The following is a 6,332-nucleotide window of genomic DNA, read 5'->3' as shown; positions in this document are numbered from 1 at the left end:
CAATTAGCCTCACATCTGTACAGCAGTCAGAACACTACTCTGAATTGGAACTGTAAGTAACAGATAGACCACATTTTATTGGTGTGATTTAGTGATTGGTACATATTTTCAAGGATCTATTCCTTTTTATCAGTAGCTACATTATTCTTTTCTTATGTTGCAACAGTATGACATCAACAATTAATCCTTTTAATCAGGAAAATTATATTTTGGAAATAAGTTGGTATAACTGTGTCACGAAAGTGTGTTGCATTTCGTCAAATGCTGTTTTTTCATCTTTGACATGCTCATGTGGTTCTTTTCTTTCATTCTGTTAATGTGGTGTACTACACTGATTGCTTTTGTATGTTGAACTCCATCATGGAATTTATATTTGCTACAAACTGTATAGGAAACAAACCAATAAAATATTTCTTTTAGTATCTGTCGTGGCCCAAGCGCAGGTTGGAAGAAGAATTTCCGGGCACGAAGTATTTTAGAAAAGAGTGAGTTTATTGAGAACAAACAGCAGAGTTAGTGAGGGGCACACTAACGAGAGGTGAATCCAGCAGGCCCACTTCCTGATAGACCAGGGAGAGCCGACCCCCTTTGTGGGCTAGTAGCCAACTTTTATAGCCTCTAGACAAAATTCCTGCTGGCAGGATGGCATTAGGTGATTGGTCAGGATGCTTCAAGGTTACTACATGGTGATTATTTTGCCTAATATGGAGTCGGGGGGCTGTCCGGTTTAGGTCAGGAGAGCCCATGGCAACAGTTGCTATGGGGGCTCCGTTAATTCCGGGATTTTTGTCCTGTGTCCTTGATGTAGGGTGTCCTTGATATAGGGCTCCACATTCCCCCCCCCCCCTTTTTATTTATGGGCCAAATCTTTGGCTCCTTAACACTCCGCTCATGAGTATCTGCCTATCCCCATCTCGGGCCATAGGAACCCAGGTCACTGCGGAAAGGGGCAATGACCGTTCCTAGCTTCTTCCTGCTGGACGGGGCATCGTGGCACCCTGGGTCCCAATGCCCGCTCTCTGTCAGGGTGTATTTACGGAGGGAGATGAGAGCCCGTGGCATGGTTAGGCGGCTTGTTCCAACGTGGTCCCTGTGCCAACTGGCTGGTATCCTTGTTGTAGCACCATCTGGAATTGAATCTTTTGAACCTGCCGGGAGATGAACTTAGATAATGTGTTAATAATGCAGGGGCCAAGCAACAAAACAAAGGCTATCAGGATTAATGGTCCCAACAAGGGCAATAGCCATGTCCATATCTGGATCCCCAGACAGGAGAGGAGGCTGGAAAGCCATCTGGGGCCCTGTCTTGCTCTCTCTTTTAAATCTTCTATTAATTTGATGTTTTTCTTTAGAATCTGAACGTCTTCTTCAATGTGGCCGGAGGTATTAATATAGAAGCAGCACGTCTCATTTAGTACGGGCACAGACACCCCCGCCTCAGCTGTTATAACATTAAGGGCCCTCCTATTTTGTAAAACCACTTCGGCCAGAGGGCCTAGGGCTGACTGCTATTCCTCAGTGGCTGCTACCGTAGCCTTCCAAGGTTCCTGGACCATGATGGTGGGATGGAGAATGCTCCTCTTTAAGAGGGGTACGCCTGCAAACCAGGAGAGCCCTCTAAAGACACTGTGTATTATTTCGGGGCCGATCAAGAATTGGGTTATCATAAGCATGTCCCCGCCAATCAGCAGTTCGTTTTTGTCTCTCCCAGACAGGTCTTAAGGCCTCCTCGAGGAAGGACCTAAGGTTGGGAATGCCTCCTGAGGAAGCTAAATCCTTTGTAGTCATAATGGTCGCCTCTGGGACCACAGCAATAATTGTGCAGGAGCCCCTCCAAAGTGTGGGAAGATCCAGATAGACCCCGTTACTGCATAGAGATGAAAATCCGGTTCCCCTCAAGGATACCCCCGTGTGGGTCCCCAGAGCCAGGCCCTGACCTTTTGGGAGTTTTCCTCTGGAAATAGACTTGGGTCCCATGGCCTAGGATTATACTACGAAGGCCAAGCTTTGAGGAAGTAATCATCTACACGTAAAGGGGAGAATCCGGGCTCTGACTGATGATGAGTGTGACGGGGGGAATTGGCATAACAAATTTCTGAATATTAGTTGAATTATGTTGTATTTTGGAGGAGAGTCTTGTCGGAGGTTAAACTAAGTAAGTGTCCGGTGGTCACACCAATTCCCACATATTTAGTTCCCAGGGCCGAGCTGTTTATGGGGATGTGGTCTTCATTAAGACCACAGCATTTCTTAGTCGCAGCATTTTTCCTTGAATTTCCCCAACGCAAAGTGAAATTATTTTCATGTACCTCATATTCATCCTTCTCTGACCAGGGATCCCACTCCAGGCTAGTCTGATTAAAACTGAGGGTGTAGTTACAAAGAAAGTCATTTAGCCAGCCCAAAATGGATCCCCATCCATCCAGGTTGGAGACAGTCCTTTAAATTATGTTTTTTCCAGTATGCATAATCCCCACTGTAGGTCGTGGGTATCTGATCTTCATCCGAAAATAGATTACTGAGATTAGCTTTAGAAAAGAGTATCCTTTAATAATTGAATTAAACTTTTTAGCAATATAACATAACAGCAAGGAACTATCTGGGAAGTGAGTCTTGGTAACACAGACCTTAAATAACAAAACCAGAATTTAATATTCAGTGAAACGTAATTTTTTTTTTTCATTGTGAGGGCTTTAACCCTGCAGCCAGGGAAGCCTTATCCCATCAAATTAAAAAAATGAGCTTTGTCAGGGAGCCATAAAAAGCCAAGTGGCCGTCTTGGATTTCCCATAGCCCCAACTCTTAGATTTACAGCTATTGTTTACCCATTTTGAATTCCCTGATTTAGGAGTAGACTATTGCCATGTTTTAAGGACATCAGGATGGCAAAAGTCTGGCAATGAGGGGTTAATTTTTGTAAAAGCAGAATGAACTTTATCTACATGCGCCATAATCTTCATAGATCATTGTGAAATACTACTTATTTACTCAACCAAAGTTAACAAAAGGATTTTAAAAGCAAATATAAATCACTTAAATGCAAGGTAGTTCACAGTCTGTTATCAAAAGCAGCATTCCAAGAAAACTTTGTTCTCTTACCAGAGAGACAGAACCAAATTCCAGTCTGGTAAAAGCTTACTGTTAATAACAAAATTTATTTACCTAATTAATTTTAATTCAATCTTAGAAAGTCCTTTCTATAAATCTTGAAGAGGTAGTATTTTTGGAAAGGCAGTTCAACATCTTAAGAAAACTTGTACCATGTATAAAACTCTCTTCTCAGGGGTCCATTTTCCACAAACCTTTTTTATCACTTTCTGTATCTATCACTTTATTTTCCCATTCAGAAACAGCCACATGTAGGTCAGTCCTACTTCCTTTTTCCTTAATAAAGTGCAATTCCATTCCTCATACCTTTTTTACTAAAAACATGCATCCTACTTTCCTTAAGCAACCATGAACTGTCCTTTATATCAGCACTCTGTAGATCGGTAAACATACATCCAAATAATTTTTGAAGAATGTGCTTTCTTACAGAAAATATCTCAGCGTGGCACCAAACACATTTTTTTAATAGTTCCAAACCTTTTGTTTCTCTGTAAAAGGAAGCCAATGTTCAGTAATTAATGTTTCAGTATCTTATTTTATTTGGAAATGGACTAGTTATTTAATAAACTTCCATCCTCTAACTTAATTTAGCACAACTCTAAATGCTTTAAGTTGTCGAGTATCTGGAGAGATTATTCTTAAGTAGACATTCCTAAAACATAATTATTCCTAAAAAGGAATTTTAGCTTTCCTTTCACCCAAAGCTCTTATCTCATTTGTATTTTCTTTTCTCAGAAGTTTCTTCACATTGAGTGACTTTTATTGCGGACAAATTTGACAAATATAATAAGATCTTATTTAGTTTATATTAAACCTAAGCACAATAAAAGTATTATACTTAATGTTGATGGCTCAAAAGACATGTCTATATTAATTAGATCAAGAAATGTAAACATTAACACAGGTATTAATTTAATATTTAATATTTCCCAGTTCACCTGAATCTGAAATTTATTTAGCTTAATTTTTCTTGTATTTAGAATTGTTTGATTTGTAAGCGCTTACTTTTCTGTTAAGCCAATTAAATAGAGCTCATTTACAAATTAACCTCAGCAATATTATCCAAAGACAAAGACACATACTGAGACATAAACGTATATCCACACCGTCAGAGATCTCATAGTTGCCACTTGAAATTTAAAATGTCTCTTTGACTCTTTTTTTTTTTTTTCCCTTGGCTTGAAGTTCTACTAATTAATCCAAGGCTGAAGTCTCAGGCAAAGTGGGCTGTGTTTGTAGCTCAAGGACATGGTTAAGAGTTAACTTCAAGCTTTCTGCTAGGCATATTTTTGTTCTCTCAGGGTCAGAATTCTGAAAAAGATATTTCAACAAGCTAGCTTTCTCTAATTGCATATGCAAAAAGAACCAGTTTTGCAATTTCAAAAAATTTTTTATCTTAACCAATTTTCTCTGGAGTCTAAAGAATATTGTGGCCATCCTGACTGAAGGAACCTAACTTGTTTTGAATTTGGGAAACGTCAGACACGGGAAAGGGAACATTGACTCTAATAGTGCCCATGTCTCCATTTGCTACTTCCTGGCGTTGGGCAGTCCTCGATCTTGTGTGGGGAGGGGAGGGGGGCTTTCGCCCTGATAAGGGGGTACCTGTTGGGGAGCTGTGGGTTGAGGTGGGGTCGGGGGCTGAAGCAGGGGGTTCATGGGGTGGGGGACAAGAAAGGTCGAGTAGAGGGTCGCCTAGGAGATCTGATGGAGAGGGAGACAGAGGGGGTCGGGAGGAAAAGACGGCAACAGAAAGACACAGGCGGCACGAGTCCCTCAGCTCCGGATTCTGACTAAGGGCCATAAAGGTCTGGACTTAAGGAACCTCTGAGCCCTTTCCTTGTTTCCGGCAAAAGAGATCAAGTTGAAGAATCGTGTTATAATTTAGTGTGCCATTAAGAGGCCATTGTTCTCGGCCCGTCAGTTTATACTGGGACCAAGCCGTGTTACAAAAGAAAATGAGCCTCTTCTTTTTGAGATTTTCAGGGTCAAATTTTCCCAGTTCCTGAGGATACAGCCGAGGGGTGAGTCCGAGGGAGGCTCCCGAGACGTACCAGAACCCATTCTTAGCCTGTATGCCGTAGAACGGGGGTCCTGAGAGCCCCCGGCTGACAGAGAGGCGCTCCCTTTGCCCCAGTGATCTCTCATTGCGACTAAGCCACAAAATGGGCCGACTGTCCCAACAATCGCATCCGACCGTGAGAGGTGACCCCTGAGCGTGTTAAGGCACAAACCATGCGACTAAGGAACCGTGCGACTCGGGCAGAGAAACAAAGGAGAGATTGATTCCCGGGACCCACCGGGTGACTCACCGCTTGGCGATGCCCTGAAACGTGAAACGCACTCCTGGGATGGCTCAGAGGCAACGCCTAGGCTCCTGTAAGTCAATCCGGACCGAGAAAAAGGTGAAAGCGACAGAGGAGACAGGCTGAGGAATCAGCCTCGTAGTCCTGCCGGGAAGGCGGCGGCCAAGGGGAGGGGGCTCAGTGTTGTGCTTGAACCAGTGTGTGCCTCACGGTGCACGGAAGTTGTCTTGCTGGGGGCAGATGCTCTAACAGCCTGGTCCGTTCCGTGACCCCCTTATCCTTTCACGGGAGTCTTCAAGCGGCAGGCGCCCTGATGGCTTTTAAATGCCTGACCCGTGCCCGCACGATACCAATCGGCCCAGTCCGCAGTCAGGAGGAAGACAGAGGGGCCCTCACCCGTTCTGGGCGGCAGCTACTGGGGCGAAGTGAGCCGTGGAGCCTTCGGAACACACCAGGGTGTGGCCCTGGCCAGAGTCCTCTGTTGCTTCCCCGGCAGCTTGCCTGTTCACAGAGGGTCCCAAGAAATGAGGAGAGGAGGTCGGGGGAGGAGATCCCCCCGGAGATGTCCCCATACGGGGGCCACCAAAATGTCGTGGTCCGAGCGCGGGTTGCAAGAAGAATTTCCGGACATGAAGTATTTTAGAAAAGAGTGAGTTTATTGAGAGCAAAAAGCAGAGTTAGTGAGGGGTGCTGCGAATCCAGCCGGCCCGCTTCCTGATAGACCAGGGAGAGCCGACCCCTTTTGTGGGCTGGTAGCCAACTTTTATAGCCTCAAGACAAAGAAAATTCCTGCCGGCAGGATGGCATTAGGTGATTGGTCAGGATGCTTCAAGGTTACTGCACGGTGATTATTTTGCCTAATATGGAGTTGGGGAGGGGGGCTGTCCGGTATAGATTAGGAGAGCCCATGGCAACAGT

Source organism: Balaenoptera borealis, assembly GCF_965194805.1.
Source record: "Balaenoptera borealis genome assembly, chromosome: 21".
Classification (NCBI taxonomy): Eukaryota; Metazoa; Chordata; class Mammalia; order Artiodactyla; family Balaenopteridae; genus Balaenoptera; species Balaenoptera borealis.
The sequence above is the reverse complement of the archived record's forward strand: the minus strand, read 5'-3'. Positions refer to the sequence as shown.